Source organism: Camelus bactrianus, chromosome X, assembly GCF_048773025.1.
Source record: "Camelus bactrianus isolate YW-2024 breed Bactrian camel chromosome X, ASM4877302v1, whole genome shotgun sequence".
Taxonomy (NCBI): domain Eukaryota; kingdom Metazoa; phylum Chordata; class Mammalia; order Artiodactyla; family Camelidae; genus Camelus; species Camelus bactrianus.
In genome coordinates this window covers 58,040,822-58,059,328 of record NC_133575.1, presented here as the reverse complement: position 1 = coordinate 58,059,328, position 18,507 = coordinate 58,040,822, and the positions used below count along the sequence as shown (strand labels likewise).

At 37.6% G+C, this 18,507-nt stretch overlaps 1 pseudogene; it reads left to right on the top strand.

Moving 5' to 3' along the window:
* Positions 1-247: 247 nt before the first annotated feature.
* Positions 248-16,578, top strand: LOC123612951 (putative G-protein coupled receptor 160; annotated as a pseudogene).
* Positions 16,579-18,507: the final 1,929 nt, after the last annotated feature.

The window sequence follows — 18,507 nt, the reverse complement described above, 5'->3', positions numbered from 1 at the left end:
ATTTTCTTTCTCTTCTCCCTCTAGAGTAGGAAGAGCTTTCTGGGCTTTGGAATCAGACCATCCCTATATGGCTAGGGTACCTTAAGGAAAACCATCTCTCTGACCCTCATTTTCCTCAACTGTAAAAGGAGGGCAATAAAATTCAGAACAACTGTAGCACAACAGGGAGGGGCTCTGTAACCATCTGCTTCCATACACGACATCTAGGTCATTGTAACAGTTCAGTAACATGTACATAAAGCACTTAACAGTACCTGGTCAATGTTGACTGAGTGCTTATTACTATGCTCAGACCTTTCATTAAGTGCTTTATGGATTAATTTGGCTCATCCTTGTAAGGACCTTATGAAATAGGCACTACCATCCCCACATTAAAGATGAAGAAACTGGGGCTCAAAGAGGTGAAGTAACTAATTGATAATTACCCAGCTTGTAAGTACGGAGCCTATCTATTACCCCAGGCAACCTGGTTCCAGAATCTATACTCTTTAAGCACTATTCTCCCTTTCAGAATATACAGTTAAAATTTTGAAGTTCTCTATTTCCTCTCTTCTATTACCCTCTCCTTATTCTCTTTTAATTTTCTCCTATCTTCTTCTCCTTCCCTTCTCAATCCTAGGGCAGTGGGACTATGTCATAACCAGGCAGTTACATCTGTATACCAGATTATCATCATTAATATCATACTTACATAAACGGGATCATTCTAATCTACAATTTCCTTTTTTCCCATTTGACCACATGTTAATATGCCATGTATGTCTTTCCATATAAATTCTTTCTGTTTAGTTGAATCATAATATTCCAGAATCTGAATGCTACCATAATTTATTCAAACATTCCCTTATTGATGGAAATTTGGTTACTTCCATGTTATTTCCCCCTTCCACTATGAATAATATTGCAATAAATATGTTTGGTCATATGTGAGAATATTTTTATGTAGTAGCAGCCTAAAAAACAATTCCTGGGTCAAAGGGTATATAGACATTTACATTTTTGATACTGCCAATTTACCCTATGCATATGGTATACAGCCCCAATAATGGTGCATAAGAGTGTGTGTGTGTGTATCTGTTCTCTCATCAACTTGCCAACACCATTTGTGAAAAAATAATAAATTAACTGAAGTATACTTGATTTACAATATTGTATTACTTTCAGGTATACAACATAGTGATTTGATATTCTTATAGACCATGCTTCATATAAACTTACTATAAAATATTGGCTATATTCCATATGCTGTACATTAAATCCTCATATCTTATTTGTTTTACATCTAGGAGTTTGTTCTTCTTAATCCCCTTTCTGTGTCTTACCCCCACCACACCCCTCTCTCCACTAGCAACCACTAGTCTGTTCTCTATATCTGTCAATTTCTATTTTGTTATATTCATTCATTTGTTTTATTTTTTTATATTTCACATATAAGTGAAAACCTACAGTATTTGTCATTCTTTGTCTAACTTATTCCACTTAACGTAACACCCTCTAGGTTCACCCACGTTGTTGCAAATGGCAATAGTCATCCTTTTTATGGCTGAGTAATATTCCATGGTATATGTATACCACAACTTCTTTATCTGTTCATTTGTTAATAGACACTAGGTTGCTTCCTTATCTTGGATATTGTAAATAATGCTGTTATGAATATTGGAGTAAATATATCTTTTCAAATTAATGTTTTCCTTCTCTTTGGATATATATATAACTAGGAAGGGAATTGCTGGATCATAAGCAGTTCTACTTTTAATTTTTTTGAGGAACCTCCATACTGTTTTCCATAGTGGCTACACCAATTTATATTCCCACCAACTGTGTACTAAGGTTCCCTTTTCTCAACATCCTCAGCAACATTTGTTATTTCTTATCTTTTTAAAGATAGCCATTCTGAGAGGTGTGAGGTGATATCTAATTGTGATTTTAATTTGTATATCCCAGATGATTAGTGATGGTTGAGCATGTTTTCACATCCCTATTGGAAACCTTTATGTCTTTGGAAAAATGCCTATTCAGTTCCTCTGCTCATTTTTTTTTTTACATTTATTGAGTTATAGTCATTTTACAAGGTTGTGTCAAATTCCAGTGTACAGCACAATTTTTCAGTTATACATGAACATACATATATTCATTGTCACATTTTTTTTCACTGTGAGCTACGATAAGATCTTGTATATATTTCCCTGTGCTATACACTATAATCTTGTTTATCTATTCTCCATATGCCTGTCAGTATCTACAAATTTTGAACTCCCAGTCTGTCTCTTCCCACCCCCTGCCCCCTTGGCAACCACAAGTTTGTATTCTATGACTATGATTCTGTTTCTGATTTGTATTTATGTTCATTTTTTTTTAGATTCCACATGTGAGTGATCTCATATGGTATTTTTCTTTCTCTTTCTGGCTTACTTCACTTAGAATGACATTCTCCAAGGACACCCATGTTGCTGCAAATGGTGTTATGTTGTCATTTTTATGGCTGAATAGTATTCCATTGTATAAATATACCACCACTTCTTTATCCAGTCATTTGTCGATGGACATGTAGGCTCTTTCCATGTCTTGGCTATTGTAAATAGTGCTGCTATGAAAACTGGGGTGCAGGTGTCTTTTTGAAGTAGGGTTCCTTCTGGATAGACGCCCAGGAGCGGGATGACTGGGTCATATGGTAAGTCTATTTCTAGACTTTTGAGGAATCTCCATAGTGTTTTCCACAGTGGCTGCACCAAACTGCGTTCCCACCAGCAGTGTAGGAGGGTTCCCTTTTCTCCACAGCCTCTCTGGCGTTTGTCATCTGTGGACTTTTGAATGATGGCCATTCTGACTGGTGTGAGGTGATACCTCATTGTAGTTTTGATTTGCATTTCTCTGATAAAGAGTGATATTGAGCATTTTTTGATGTGCCTATTGATCATTTGTATTTCTTCCTTGGAGAATTGCTTGTTTAGGTCTTCTGTCCACTTTTGGATTGGGTTGTTTGTTTTCTTCTTATTATGTCGAATGAGCTGCTTATATATTCTGGAGATCAAGCCTTTGTTGGTTTCATCATTTGCAAAAGTTTTCTCCCATTCTGTATGTTGTCTTTTTGTTTTACTTAGGGTTTCCTTTGCTGTGCAGAAGCTTGTAAGTTTCATTGGGTCTCATTTGTTTATTCTTGCTTTTATTTCTATTGCTTGGGTAGACTGCCCTAGGAGAACATTTTTGAGATGTATGTGAGATAATGTTTTGCCTATGTTTTCTTCTAGGAGGTTTATTGTATCTTGTCTTATGATTGTCTTTGATCCCTTTTGAGTTTATTTTTGTGTATAGTGTAAAGGAGTGTTCTAGCTTCATTGATTTACATGCTCATTTTTTAATCAGGTTGTTTGGGATTTTTTGATTTTGAATTCTATGAGTTCTTTATACATTTTGGATATTAATCCCTTATCAGACATATAATTTGCAAATAACTTGTCCCGTTCAGTAGGCTGCCTTTTGGTTTTGTTAATAGTTTCTTTTGCTGTGCAAAAGCTTTTAAGTTTGTTAGGTCTCATTTGTTTATTTTTACTTATATTTCCTTTGCCTGAGATGACAGATTCAAAAAAGTTATTGCTAAGTCCTATGTCAAAGAATGTACTGCCTATGTTATCTTCTAGGAATTTTATGGTTTCAGGTCTTAGAATTTAAGCCTTTAATCCATTTTGAATTTCTTTTCGTATATGGTGTGAGAAAATGTTCTAATTTCATTCTTTTACATGTAGCTGTCCGGTTTTCCCAGTAACACTTTTTTTTTTGAGTTTACTGAACTGTTTATTTTTTCTTTTGGCACACAAGAAGACATATATTTCCCAGCAGCCTCTTCTTTCTAGGGGGACTGTGTAACTGGGCTCTTTGAATGGAAAGTGAGTAGAAGTGATGCATGCCACTCCCAGACCTGAATTTAAGAAGTCCTTGTGAGACCTTTCTTTTTTTTTTACTGAAGTATAGTCAGTTTACAATGTTGTGTCAATTTCTGGTGTACAGCACAATTTTTCAGTCATACATATACATACATGTATTTGTTTTCATATTCTTTTTCATTATAGGTTACTACTAGGTATTGATAGCTCCCTGTGCTATACAGAAGAAACTTGTTGTATATCTGTTTTACATATAGTAGTTAGTATCTGCAAATCTCAAATTCCCAATTTATCCCTTCTCACCCCCTCTTCCCCTCTGGTAACCATACGTTTGTTTTCTATGTGAGTCTGTTTCTGTTTTGTAAATAAGTTCATTTGTGTCTTTTTTTTTTTTTTAAAGATTCCACATATGAGTGGTATCGTATGTTATTTTTCTTTCTCTTTCTGGCTTATTTCACTTAGAATGATGATCTGCAGGTCCATCTATGTTGTTGCAAATGGGATTATCTTATTCTTCTATATGGCTGAGTAGTATTTCATTGTATAAATATACCACAACTTCTTTATTGAGTCATCTGTCGATAGACATTTAGGTTGTTTCCATGTCTTGGCTATTGTACATAGTGCTGCTATGAACACTGGGGGGTGCATGTATTTTTTTGAATTAAAGTACCCTCAGGATATATTCCCAGGAGTGGAATTGCTGGATTATGTGGTAAGCCTATTTTTAGTTTTTTGATGACCCTCTGTACTGCTCTCCATAATGGCCACACCAAACTACATTCCCACCAACAGTGAAGGGGGGTTCCCTATTCTCCACACCTTCTCCAGCATTTATTATTTGCAGACTTTTGAATGATGGTCATTCTGACTGATATGAGATGATACCTCATTGTAGTTTTGATTTGCATTTCTCTGATAATTAGCAATGTTGAGCATTTTTTCATGTGCCTATTGGCCATTTGTATGTCTTCTTTGGAGAATTGCTTGTTTATGTCTTCTACCCATTTTTGGATTGGGTTGTTTGTTTGTTTTTTCTTATGAAGTCATATGAACCATTTATATATTCTGGAGATCAAGCCTTTGTCAGTTTCACCTTTTGCAAATATTTTCTCCCATTCCGTAGGTTGTCATTTTGTTTTGCTTATGGTTTCCTTTGCTGTGCAAAAGCTTATAAGTTTAATTAGGTCCCATTTGTTTATTTTTGCTTGTATTTCTATTGCCTGAGTAGACTGACCTAGGAGAACATTGCTAAGATTTATGTCAGAAAATGTTTTGCTTATGTTATCTTCTAGGAGGCTTATAGTATCTTATCTTATGTTTAAATCTTTAAGCCATTTTGAATTTTTTTGTGTGTATAGTGTGAGGAAATGTTCTAACTTCATTGATTTACGTGTGTTTATCCAGTTTTTCCAACACCACTTGCTGAAGAGACTGTCTTTTCTCCATTGTATATTTGTGTCTCCTTTGTTAAAGACTCACTGACTATAAGTCTGTGGGTTTATTTCTTGGTACTCTATTCTGTTCCATTGATCCATATATCTGTTTTTGTACCATACCATGTTGTTTCGATTACTGTAGCTCTGTAGTATTGTCTGAAGTCTGGGAGGGTTATTCCTCCAGCTTCATTATTTTCCTTCAGTATTGCTTTGGTAATTCATGGTCTTTTGTGATTCCATATAAATTTTAGGATTATTTGTTCTAGTTCTGTAAAAAATGTCCTGGGTAATTTGATAGGGATCACATTAAATTTATAGATTGCTTTGGGTAGCATGGCCATTTTAACAATATTAATTCTTCCAATCCAAGCGTATGGAATATCTTTCCATTTCTTTAAGTCGTCTTTAATTTTCTTTATCAGTATTTTGTAGCTCTCCATGTGTAAGTCTTTCACCTCCTTGGTCAGATTTATTCATAAGTATTTTTATTTTTGTTTTCTGATGTTTCATTGTTAGAATAAAGAAATGCATCTGATTTCTGTATGTTAATCTTGTATCCTGCTAGCTTGCCAGATTCTTTTATCAGTTCTAGGAGTTTTTGTCTGGAGCCTTTAGGGTTTTCTATATATAGTATCATGTCATCTGCATATAGTGACAGTTTTACCCCTTCTCTTCCAATTTGGATCCCTCTTATTTATTTTTCTTGTCTGATTGATTTGGCTAGGGCTTCAATACTATGTTGAATAGAAGTTGTGAGACTGGGCATCCTTCTCTTGTTCCAGACAAGAAGTCTTTCAACTTTTCACCATTGAGTATTATGTTGGCTGTGGGTTTGTCATAAATAACTTATTATGTTGATATATGTTCTGTTCATACCCACTTTGGTAAGAATTTTTATCATAAATGGGTGTTGAATTTTATCAAATGCTTTTTCTGCATCTATTGAGATGATCATGTGATTTTTGCGCTTTCTCTTTTTGATATGGGGTATCATGTTGATTGATATGTGTATATTGAACCACTCTTGAATCCCTGATGTGAATCCAACTTGATCATGGTGCATGAAGTTTTTTATGTGCTGTTGTATTCTGTTTGTTAACATTTTGAGGATTTTTACATTTATATTCATCAATGATATTGGCCTATAGTTTTCTTTATTGGTAGTGAGTTTGAGAAGGTCTGGTATGAGTTCTTCTTTGCGTGTTTGATAGAATTTCCCAGTGAAGACATCTGGTCCTGAACGTTTGTTTTCAGGGAGGTTTTTTTGTTTGTTTGTTTGTTTGTTTTACTGCTGATTCTATCTCACTTCTACTGATCAATTTGTTACAATCATTTGTTTCTTCTTGATTCAGTTTTGATGGACTGTACATTTCTAGAAATGTCCATTTCTTCTAGGTTATCCAATTTGTTACCATATAGTTGTTCATAGGATTCTGTTATGATTTTTTGTATTTCTATGGTGTTGGTTGTAACTTCTCTATTTTCATTTCTTATTTTGTTTCTTGTGTCCTCTCTCTTTTCTTCTTGTTGAGCCTGGGCAGAGGTTTGTCAACTTTGTCTACTCTTTCAAAAAACCAGCTCTTGGTTTGATTGATTTTTTTCTATTGTTTTCCTAACTCTGTTCTATTTATTTCCTCCCTGCTTTTTATCATTTCTTTCCTTCTGCTGACTTTAGGTTTTGTTTGTTCTTTTTTTTTTTTTTTCTAATTCTTTTAGGTGGTAGGTTAGGTTGTTTATTTGAGATTGTTCTTCTTTTTTGAGGAAGGCCTATATCACTATGAACTTCCCTCTTAGGACTGCTTTTGTTCCATCCCATAGATTTTGTGTGTTTGTGTTTTCATTGTCATTTGTCTCAAGGTATTTTTAAATTTCTTCTTTGATTTCATCATTGACTCTTTGTTTTTTCAGTAGCATGTTGTTTAGTCTCCATGCAGTCAGTATTTTTTTTTTCCACATATTTTTCCACCCTGTGGTTGATTTCTAGTTTCATGGCATTGTGGTCAGAGAAGATGCTTGAAATAATTTCTATCCTCTTAAATTTTTTGAGACTTCTTTTGTGCCCAAGTATATGATATATCATAGAGGATGTTCCATGGGCACTTGAAAAGATTATATATTTTGTTTTGGGGGGTTGCAATGTCCTAAAAATATCAACCACATCCAACTATTCTGTTCTGTCATTTAGTATTTCTCTTCTATTGATTTTCTGCCTAGAAGATCTGGCCAGTGATGTTAGTGGGTTGTTAAAGTCTCCTACTATGATTGTGTTACCATCAATTTCTCCCTTTATGTTTATTAGCATTTGTTTTACATATTTAGGTGATCCTATATTGGGTGCATATATGTTAATGAGTGTAATATCTTCTTCTTGTATTGCTCCTTTAATCATTATGTAGTGTCCTTTAGCTTTCTTTATGGCCTTTGTTTTAAAGTCTGTTTTGTCTGATATTTGTATTGCTATACCCACTTTCTTGTCATTTCCATTTGTATGAAATATCTTTTTTTTCTCACTTTCAATCTATGTGTGTCCTTCACCCTAAAGATGGTCTCTTGTAGGCAGCATAGTGTAGGCTCCTGTTTTATTATCTAGTCTGCCACTCTACATCTTTTGATTGGAGCATTTAGTCCATCGACATTTATGGTAATTATTGATAGATGTTTGTTTATTGCCATTTTAAACTTTGTTTTCCAATTGATTTGATATTTCTTCTTGTTCCTTTCTCTTTCTATTTTTCTTTCTGTGGGTTGATAATTTTCTTTTGTATTAGCTTTGTTTCTTTTTGGGTTTTGTGACTCTAATGCATGCTTTTGATTTGTGGTTATCTTGTTTTTCAAGTATGTTAAAGCATTACTATGTCTATTTCCTTTAGACTGGTAGTCATATAGGCTCAAACACATCCTAAGAAGTATGAAAAGAATATCACATTTTCTTACTCTCCTCTCCCACATTTTATGATTTTGATGTCCACCATTACATATTCTTGTTTATTCTCTTGCAACTCATTGTAGTTGCATTTCCAATTATGGGTTTTTTCTTTTCTATAGCATCCTGCTTCTTTTCTATTTGGAGGAAACTTTTCAGTATTTCTTTTAGGATAGGTTTAGTATTGCTGAATTCTTTTAATTTTTGCTTGATGTGAAATTCTTTATCTTTCCTTCTAGTCTAAAGATAGTCTTGATGGATAGAGTATTCTAGGTTGCAGCTTTTTCTCATTCAGGAGTTTGTATATATCTTGCCACTCCCTTCTGGCCAGCAGTGTTTGTGTAGAGAGATCAGCTGAAAGCCTTATGAGGGTTCCCTTGTAACTAACTCTTTGTTTTTCTCTTGTTGCCTTTAGAATAATTTCTTTATCTTTAACTTTGTTCACCTTGATTATAATATGCCTTGATGTAAGTCTGTTTGGGTTTTTCTTGTTTGGGACACTCTGTACTTCCTGTACTTGGATATCTGTTTCCATCTTTACATTTGCAAAATTTTCAGTCATGATTTTTTCAAGTACATTTTCAATCCCTTTTTCTGTTTCTTCTACTCCTGGACCCAGTTCTGCGTAGACTGGTATGCTTTATATTATCCCATATGTCCCTTATATTGCTCTCATTGGTTTTAATTTGCTTTTCTCTCTGCTGTTCTAATTGGGTGATTTCTGTTATCCTGTCTTCTTAATCACTTATTTGTTCTTCTGCATCATTTAGTCTCCTTTTGACTGTCTTTAGCTTGGTTTTATCTCAGTGATTGGGTTTTCTGATTTTAATTGGCTCCTCTTTATAGTTTCTATATCCTTTTTATAGCAGTCTGCATTTCTATTGATAGTCCCTCTTATTTTGTTCAGTACTTTTATCCCCCGCCCCGTCTTTTTGAAGTCATGATCTGGTAGACTGTTGAGGTCTAGTTCATTGTCTCTTCTTTCACGGGACTTTTCTTGTTCTTTTAATTAAGAGTGGTTCCTCTGCTTCTTCATTTTAGTTTACTCTCTGACTCCATGAATTTAGGAGTAACAGTTATCTACTGTGGTCTGGATGCATTTTTTTTTAAGTGTGAGTATTCCTGTGTAGATTGTTCATTTCTAATAATTTTCTTGGAAGGGCTGTTTTTAGTGTGGATGGTTGCCATGTTTTTCATCCATGTGTGCTGGATATTATTCCCTTGACTGGGGGTGTGGTTGATGTTGTGATGACCAGAGCCTGCCCTGGTTGTTAAGCAGGGCCTCTTCTTTGGTCTATGGACCCCACAGTCCTGATGGGGCCTAGCCTGCTCCCCTGTTGTTGGAATAGAGGCTTCCAGACCCATTTCTGAGCTGTGGTACGTGGTAGGCAGGATTGGAGCACTTCCACTTGAAGAGGAGTGTCTGAGTATTCCTCTGCAGGAGATGTCCATTGGGAATGCCCTCTGTGGTGTTTTCTGCCACTTGTTATGAGAACTTACAAAGTACACTTTGTTGATGCTGCCCTTGTCCCTGCCTCAGCAATGAGAATGTCAATAACCTGCTCTGGTGTCACCCAGGTTCTGGGCCCACAGAGCCAGCAGGGCAGATTCACCAATTTTAGGTACTAGGACCTGCCATAGTGCCTGTGCAGTCACATACCTGCATCCACCGTGCACCACAGGGCTAACCTAGACTCCAACCCATGTCCCTGTATATTATGAAGGCCTACTGTTAACGCCAAATCAACCCCCGCAGTGTGCCAGAACCGCACTTGTTTGTCTCAAAGGTGAGAGTCCACAAAGGCACGAGCAGAGCAAATCTACCACTGCTGCCTATGGCTAGGATCAAATTTCAGGTTTTCCTGTGAAGTTGCAGGACCCCTGGGTATGGATTCAGGTTTCAGCCCCACCTCTGCTCAAGAGCCACGTACCAGTGATTATGCCCCATCCAGAGCAAGCTAAGAAGATGGCTTTGTCTGAACCCTGCCTCTCTTCTCGTGAGAATGCATGCCAACAATTGTCCCGAGCAATGCCTTCTGGGCTAGTGATGGCTGCTATGGCTGGGTTATGTTACATTCCTCCTCCCATGCACCCTAGCAGTGGTGCTCTCTATGGAGGGACCCATTCTGGTTTGCGCTCTTTTCCAGCCTCAGCCTACACCACACTCCAGCCACCTGAGGCTGCATCTGTGTAGTCTGCTCCAGTCCTCTCCTTGGGCTCATCTGTGGAAGCTGAAGCTCCAGCAGCCAGTTCTGGCCCACCCACCCTGGCCTGTGTCTTGGGCTAGGGGTCACGAGTGCCCTCTGTGCTGGTTTCTCTCAGTTCTGTCTGCAAAGTGACTGCTGTTTTCTCCTCCTAGCCTCTGAAGCTCCCTTTCTATCCCTGCTGACCTCCTCTCTGAAGAGGTGGCATCCCAGGTGGTATTCCTCCTTTGCTGCTCCTTCCTCAGGGGACAGGCCCCGAACTGATTTCCTTTTTCTTTTTTCTTTTTTTCTATCTTTTTTGGTGAAGATTCTTGTTGTATTTCTGAAGTAAGAGATATTCTGCCAAAGTTCAGTAGGTATTCTGTGTGAATTGTTATATATGTAGATGTAGTTTTTGGTGTATTCCTGGGAGAGGATGAGCTGATTGTCCTTCTAGTCCGCCATCTTGGCAAACTTCCTTCAGAGATTTTTGATTACTAATTAATTCTCCTTACTCATTATGGCCTGTTCAAATTTTATATTTCTTTATGATTCCATCTTCATAGATTGTATGTTTTAAGGAATATATCCATTTCTTCTAGGTTATCTAATTTATTGGTGAATATTTTTTCATTGTAATAGCTTATGATCTTTTGTGTTTTGGTAGTATCAGTTGTAATGTCTCCTCTTTCAGTTATAATTTTGTTTATTTGAATCTTATCTATTCTTTCTTTCCTAATTTTTTTAATTGAAGGATAGTTGATGTACAATATTATATGTTACAGGTATACAATATGATGATTCACAATTTTTAAAGGTTATACTCCCTTCATTGCTGGTGGGAGTGCAAGTAATATAGCCAAGTTAAACAATTTGGCAATCTCTTAGAAAACTGAACACACTCTAACATATAATCCAGCAATTGCACTTCTTGATATTTACCCACAGAATTTTAAAAATTATGTCCACACAGAAACCTGCACACATATGTTTATAGCAGCTTTATTCATGATTTCCAAAACTTGGAGGCAACCAAGATGTCCTTCAGTAGGTATAATGGATACATAAACTGTGATACATCCAGACAATGGAATATTATTCAGTGCTTAAAAGAAATGAGCTGCCAGGCCATGAAAAAACAGAGGTAGCTTAAGTGCATATTACTAAGTGAATGAAACCAATCTGAAAAAGCTACATACTGTAAGTTCCCAGCTATATGACTTTTGGAAAAGGCAAGTCTATGGAGATAATAAAAAAATCAGTGGTTGCCCGGGTTTGGGATGGGGAGTCATGAATAGGTGTAGCACAGAGGACTTTTAGGGTGGTGAAAATGCTGTATGTGGTTCTATAATTATGGATGCATGTCATGTAGACATTTGTCCAAACCTATGGAATGTACAGTGCCAAGAATGAACCCTCATATAAACTATGGGCTTTTAGTACTTATGTTATGTCAATGTAGATTCATCAATTATAAAATGTACCACTCTAGTGAGGGATAGTGATAGCAGGAGAAGCCTATGTAAAGGCAGGGAATAATAGGGAAATTTCTGTACCTTCCTCTTAATTTGCCATGAATCTAAAATTGCTCTTAAAAATAAACACACCACATACAACACAAACACACACAGATGTATATATCACACAAGATACACAGATAATTTCAAATGTTCTAGTGGCCAAATTAAAAAAAATTTAAAATAGGTGAAAATAGTTTTTAGAAATTCAGTAGAGAGTTTCAATAGCAGATTTGAAATAGCAAGATAATCAGTGAATTTGAAGGTCAGGCACTTGAGATCATCCATTCTGACTACCAGAAGGAGAAAACAATGAAGCAAAATGAAAAGAGACAAAGAGAGCTATGGGGGTACCATCATTAGTATCAATGAATGCATTATAGAAATCCCAGGAGAATAGAGAAAGTGGCAGAAAGAATATTTGAAGAAACAATGGCCAAAAATGTCCCCAAATTTCATGAAAGACATGAGTATACACTTCCAGGAAGACAGAAAACTCAAAGTAGATAAACTCAAAAATTTTGTAATCCAACTGTTGAAAGAGCGAGTTTTGAAAGCAGTGAGAGACACATGATTCATCACGTATAATCCTCAAAATTATTATCAGCTTATTTCATCACAAGACAGGTAAGCCAGAAGGCTGTGGAATGATAGATTTAAAGTGCTGAAGGAACAATAACAACAACAACAACAACAAAACAGTCATACAAGATTTCTGTATGTAGAAAATCTATCCTTCAAAAACATTTCCAGATAAACAAAAGCAAGGAAGTTCATTGCTAGCATAACTGCCCTGCAAAAGGGATCAAGGGAGTTGTACAAGTTAAAAGAAAAAAATCTAGATGGGGACATGAAGCCATCCTAAGAAATAAAGAACACCACTGAAGTAATATTCATTGAAAAATATAATAGCCAAAATTATTTTATTTTGTTTATTTCTGTATGATTTATAAGACAATCTATACAATGGGCACATGATGCATAAAGCTGTAATGTGTGACTATAACAATATAAAGGAGAAGGAAATAACTGTATAGGAGCTGTATTTTGTACTATTGAAGCTAAGTAGGTATGAAGTAATTAGACCTAGCAAATTGACCCTCAGTCCTGGTACAATCGAGACCTGCCATCTCCCTGACAGCTTCCCCAAGAGCAGAAAAGAAAGAAGAGTCATCAAAAGAGAATTAGAGAAATCCACAGTTATAGCTAGGGGATTCAGTAAAACACTCTTAGCAACTGATAGAACAACTAAATAAGAATATCAGTAGGAATGCTGAAGATCTGAAAAAACAGTCAACCAAAATAGGATCTAATTAATGTATATAGACCATTCCAGTCAACAGCAGCAGGATATTTTTCTTCAAGCACCCATGGAACATTCACTAACATACACCTTTATCCTGGGTCATAAAACAATCCCCAACAAGTTGAAAAGATGTGATATCATACACAGTGTGTTCTTTGACCATAATGGAAGAAAACAGAAAATCAATAACAGAAAGACAACAGGAAATATCTCTGAACACATTGAAATGATACAACATATTTCTAAATAATCCATGGGTCAAAAAAAAAATCATGAAGGACATGAAATATACCTGGAACAGAATGAGAATGAAGCCACAGAAGCAGTGCTGACAGGAAAATTTATGGCACTAAATACTTACAATACAAAAGAAAAAAAAATTCTCAAGTAAATAAACTGAGCTTCTATCCTAAGAAACTAGAAAAGAAAAGAGAGAAAAAAAGAAGTGAAATCACAAGAGAGGGAATAATAAACACCAGAATGTAAATCAAATTGAAAATAGGAAAACAACAGAAAAAAATCAAAGAAATTAAAGGTGATTCTTTCAAAACTATTACTGAAATAGACAACCGTCTAGCAAGACTGACAAAAATACCAAAGAGAGATGACACAAATCACCAATACCAAGAGTTAAACAGGGGATATCATTCTAGAGTCTGCAGCTATTAATAAGTATAATATGGGAATACCCTAAACAACTATATGCTCATAAACCCAACAATTTAGAAGAAAGGGACCAATTCCTTGAAAACCAAAAATTATCAGAACTGAAATAAGATTAAATAAATAGACATCTGAATAGTATTAAAACTATTAAAGGAATTGAATTTGTAATAAAAAACATTTGAAAATAAATTTCCAGGCCCTGATGATTTAAATGGAAAATTATGTGAATCAGTTAAAGAAGTCACCAATCTACACAACCTCTTTCAAAAATTAAGAGGAGGAAAAACTTCCCAACTCATTTGATGAGGCCAATGTTAACCTCATACCAAAAGCAGACACAGACAACACCAAAAAAAGCCACTACGTATCAAATGCCTCGTGAACATAGGCACAAAAATTGTTACAAAATATTACCAAGCCAAATCCAATACTGCATAAAAACAAATTATACATCATGAACAAGTGAGAGTTTTTCCAGGTAAGCAGTGTTGTTTCAACATTCAAAAATGAATGTAGTCCACAAACACTAAAGAACATTACTATGATTACATCTAGGATCACACAAGATTATGGACAAAATCCAACACCAAGTCATGATACAAATTTTCAGAAAAGTTAGGAATAGGGATGAATTACCTAAACATGATGAAGAACGTCTACAAATAACCTACAGCTAACTTCAGGCTTAAAACAGTGAGAGACTGAAAGTTTACCACTAAGACTGGGGACAAGGAAAGGACAGTCAAACTCTCCACTCTTATTCAAAAAGGGACTGGAAGTTCTAGCACTTAACATAAGTAAGCTAAGGAAAAGAAATGAAAAGCATATAGATGGGAAAGGAAGAAATAAAAGTGCCCCTCTCTGCAGATGACGTTGTCTCCATAGGAAATACCAAGAAAGCTACCAAAAACAAACAAACAAACAAACAAAAAAAAACACCACCAACCATCCACAAACTCCCAAAGCAAAAAGCAAAAACCAAAATTGAGTTAAATCAGGTCTGAGGCCGCAAAATCATCTGTCAAAAGTGAACTGTGTTTTAAATCTTAGGCCAGCACTTCCTGATGGGGAGCCCTCAGAACCCTCAGAGCCTTGGCAGGATCACAGTGTGGTCCCAGGTGGCCGTGCTCTATGTCCCCCCAGCCACACCTTCCTTTCTCCTCCCCTCAGTGCAAGGGGCAGATCCAAGAGGTTTCCAGGGGTTTTCTGCCTCTCCCTGGGGCAGTCACCTGGAACCCAGGGTTGTGGTGCTGGGGCAGTGACCTCACAGCACAGCAGGCCTAGTCAGGCCCCCAGCACCCAGGCCACTGAGCACCAGCCAGAACAGCCATGTCTCAGGTGGTGTCCAGATGTGGTGACAGGGTCAGCCCTCTGAATTTGGGAGGTGGCCGGGTGGGGCTGGCCTGCTGAGGAAAGCCTAGCTAGGAGGAAATGCCCTGCCTTCCTCCACACTTGTGCAAACGACTCAGAGTAAGATAATTCAAGGCAGTGAAACTGAAATAGACCATAACATCATCAGAAAGACCCACTGGTGAAAGCAGAGGATGAAAAAGAAAATGAAAGCAGTGTTTTATCATATTATTACAAGAGGCCTTTTGAAATTTAAAAACATGACTAGTTTTTCTTCAGAGGACTGCTCTTTTCAGTGCCGGGTCCATCAAACCAACCAGCCCCTAGATGTCAGCTGTTTGCTATTCTTGATTATACTTTGGAACACATTATTAAATATCCTCATGCTAGAAATGGGAAGACAAAACACCTCTCAGAATTTTATAGATTTTTTTGTTTTACATTTTACTAGCATTCATCGATCTTTCATGTCTTGTAAACTTTCCATTATATCCTATATCATGGAGTCTTGTACTTTTAGTTAATAGGCTTACTAAATACCACATCTGCCTATTTACTCAAATTATTTCCTTTAGCTTTGGCTTTTCCTATTGTCCAGTTTTCCTGATAAGTTGTCCAAATTATTACCTGAATCTCTCTAAAACCACAAGCTTCCATTTAAGCATCAAAAATCATTTTATTTCTTCATGGTAATTTTAATTTATATTTCAGTTCTTGTTTACAGTTTAGAGGATCCAGCTGTCTGCCAAAGCCTGAAGGCACAGAATGTTTATTCTTTTCAACATCCTTTCTACTTCAGTATTAAGAGTTACTGTCTGTCATTTTCCACGGTGATGATTTTATCTATAGCTTTTATAACCTCTTGGTCAGAAGTTATTACCTTGGTACAGGCTATTAGGGTAACTTCCTATATCAGTGAGACTACCCTATATTTCCCCTTTCATCCTGCTAGTTATACAGTGAGCTCTAAAAAAGTATTCCTGCCCAAACTATTGTTTTCTTGGTACTTGGTTGCCATTTGTACTCAAGTAATCATCCTTTTCACTTAAAGTATATATTCCAGCCTGTATTGAGATGAACATTCCCTGGTTGGACTTTCTCAGTAGATTTCTCATTGCTAAAGTTTATTGGTTTAATTGCCACAGGCTTAATTTAAGAGACATCACATTACCTGTGGATCCACTTATCAAATGGAAATGCTGCTTCATTCCATTTATGATTCACAATCTTGAGCAAACTGAAAGGCCTGTACCCAAAGTAATTTATTATATGCTGTTTGTATTTCAATAAAAGTGGAAAAATTAGTTTGTTAATATATCGTCATGTCATTAATCAAAACTTACAACTACAATAAGAATCATACTTTGTCATACTTCTACAAATAGGAAGGAATGATGACTGAGGACACAGGACAAAAAAGGAACTGAAGCTTCCCCTCCACTCATTTTTATAACTCTTCAGAATGTATCTTTGGGGCTATGCTCTTATTTATTAAATAGTTATTTTTAAAGAAAAACAGAACAAAATGAGTTTATACCTGCTCAGTAATACTGTATATTACAAATGTAAATTTGTTATTAACACAATGGTGAAAAGAGTCAATATTTTGGCCATATTGATGTTTCTGTTACCCAAAAAGCTGCTGGATGCAAACTGTTCTGTAATTCTGAGGTTCACTGCCAACTTTAAAATATGACCTTAAATAAACATTTTTATCAAGGTTAAAAAATAAATTGCATTTCTAGACACTAAAAATGATTAGTGGAAACCAAAATGAAAAAGACATTACCGGAGGAGGCCAAGATGGTGGAGTAGAAGGACGCTTGTAGCTCACCCTCTCCCACAAATACACCAAGACTCACATCCACAGACCCACTCAGCCAACCAGAGCACCTGCGGAACCCGACAGAACATCATCCTCTTCAAAAGACAAAGACGCCAAAAATCTGGTAGGAGAAAAGGAAAAAAGAAAGCAGAAAAGGCAAAACAGTGCGGATGGGTCCAGTGGGGAGGGCACGGCAAAGGAGGACTGGTGCTCGTTCGCTGGGTCTCCCCTCTCCAACCGAGAGGCCAATAGGACTGAGGGGGAGCCTCCAAGGCTCGGATCTGTACAGAGCAGCCCTTGACTGACAGAACTAAGTTAAATGGGCACAGAGGGTTACCGCGACACCCAGCCTGAGATGCGGCCCAGCACCTGGGGTCTGGGCCAGGCTGCCCGGGCCAGGCTGCCGGAGACAGGCGGAAGACGGGGGCGGCTGCACTGAGGCAGCCCAGGGGGACTGCAGGGGGCTGCGCGCCATGGCTGTGGGTGTGCAGGGCAGAACAGTCTGGGCCCTCCATAAAACAACACGGCTGATGTGCCCTGGGGGGAAGGGTGCATACCCCCATCTCTGAAAACCCGCAGAAAGTTTTCGGGGGAAGAGAGGCGGGGCTCAGGCACAGCTGCCATATGTATCCTCTGGCACTGAGCACCCAGGTGGGGGAGGGGGCGAAACCTGCATCCGCACCTGGGGACTTAGCAGCCTCAAAGGCCAGACGGAGACTTGCCTACAGCCTGAGGCAGATAGGTTCCTTCCGTCCTGATCCCTCAGAGAACTTGCTCCGCCAAGACAAACAAGGAACTGGGTTTTGGCCCGGAGCAGGGACAGGGCTGTTTCTTGGTTTTCCCCGAGCCCGCAGCGGCACAGAGCAGCGGAGCGACCAGCGCCGGGACAGGGCGGGCAGCCTCCCGCCTTTCCGGCAGGAACGCTGCACCTGACAGAAGTGCTGGGAGAGGGTGCGACCCGCCCTCCTACCCGGCCAGTCTGCAACATCTGACTGCGGCATCAGGAGGGGCAGTGACCCGCCCGCCCACAGCAAAGGAGAGCTGCACCTGACCCAGTGTTGGGAGGGGGCGCCACCTGCTTGCCGACAGGCACTGGGAGCAGCACAGATGAAGGCGCCAACGGAGGGCCTCTGGAAACAGCAAGCTGAGCTTCCAAAACAGGACGAAGACAGAAAGAGTTCGCATTAAGGGCACACAGACTCCATGAGAACACCCCCCCTTTTTTTCTCTTTTTTCTTTTTTAAATCTGCTTTTACCTGTTCTATTTTGTATTACCCTTTTAATTTTTACTTCTTAAACAATTATATATACTCCCAGTTTTAATCACTTTTAAATTTGGAAAAATATTTTTATTATTATTATTTTTAAAAATCCACATCATTTCATTTTTATTTCTCTTGGTTTTGATGTCCTATTA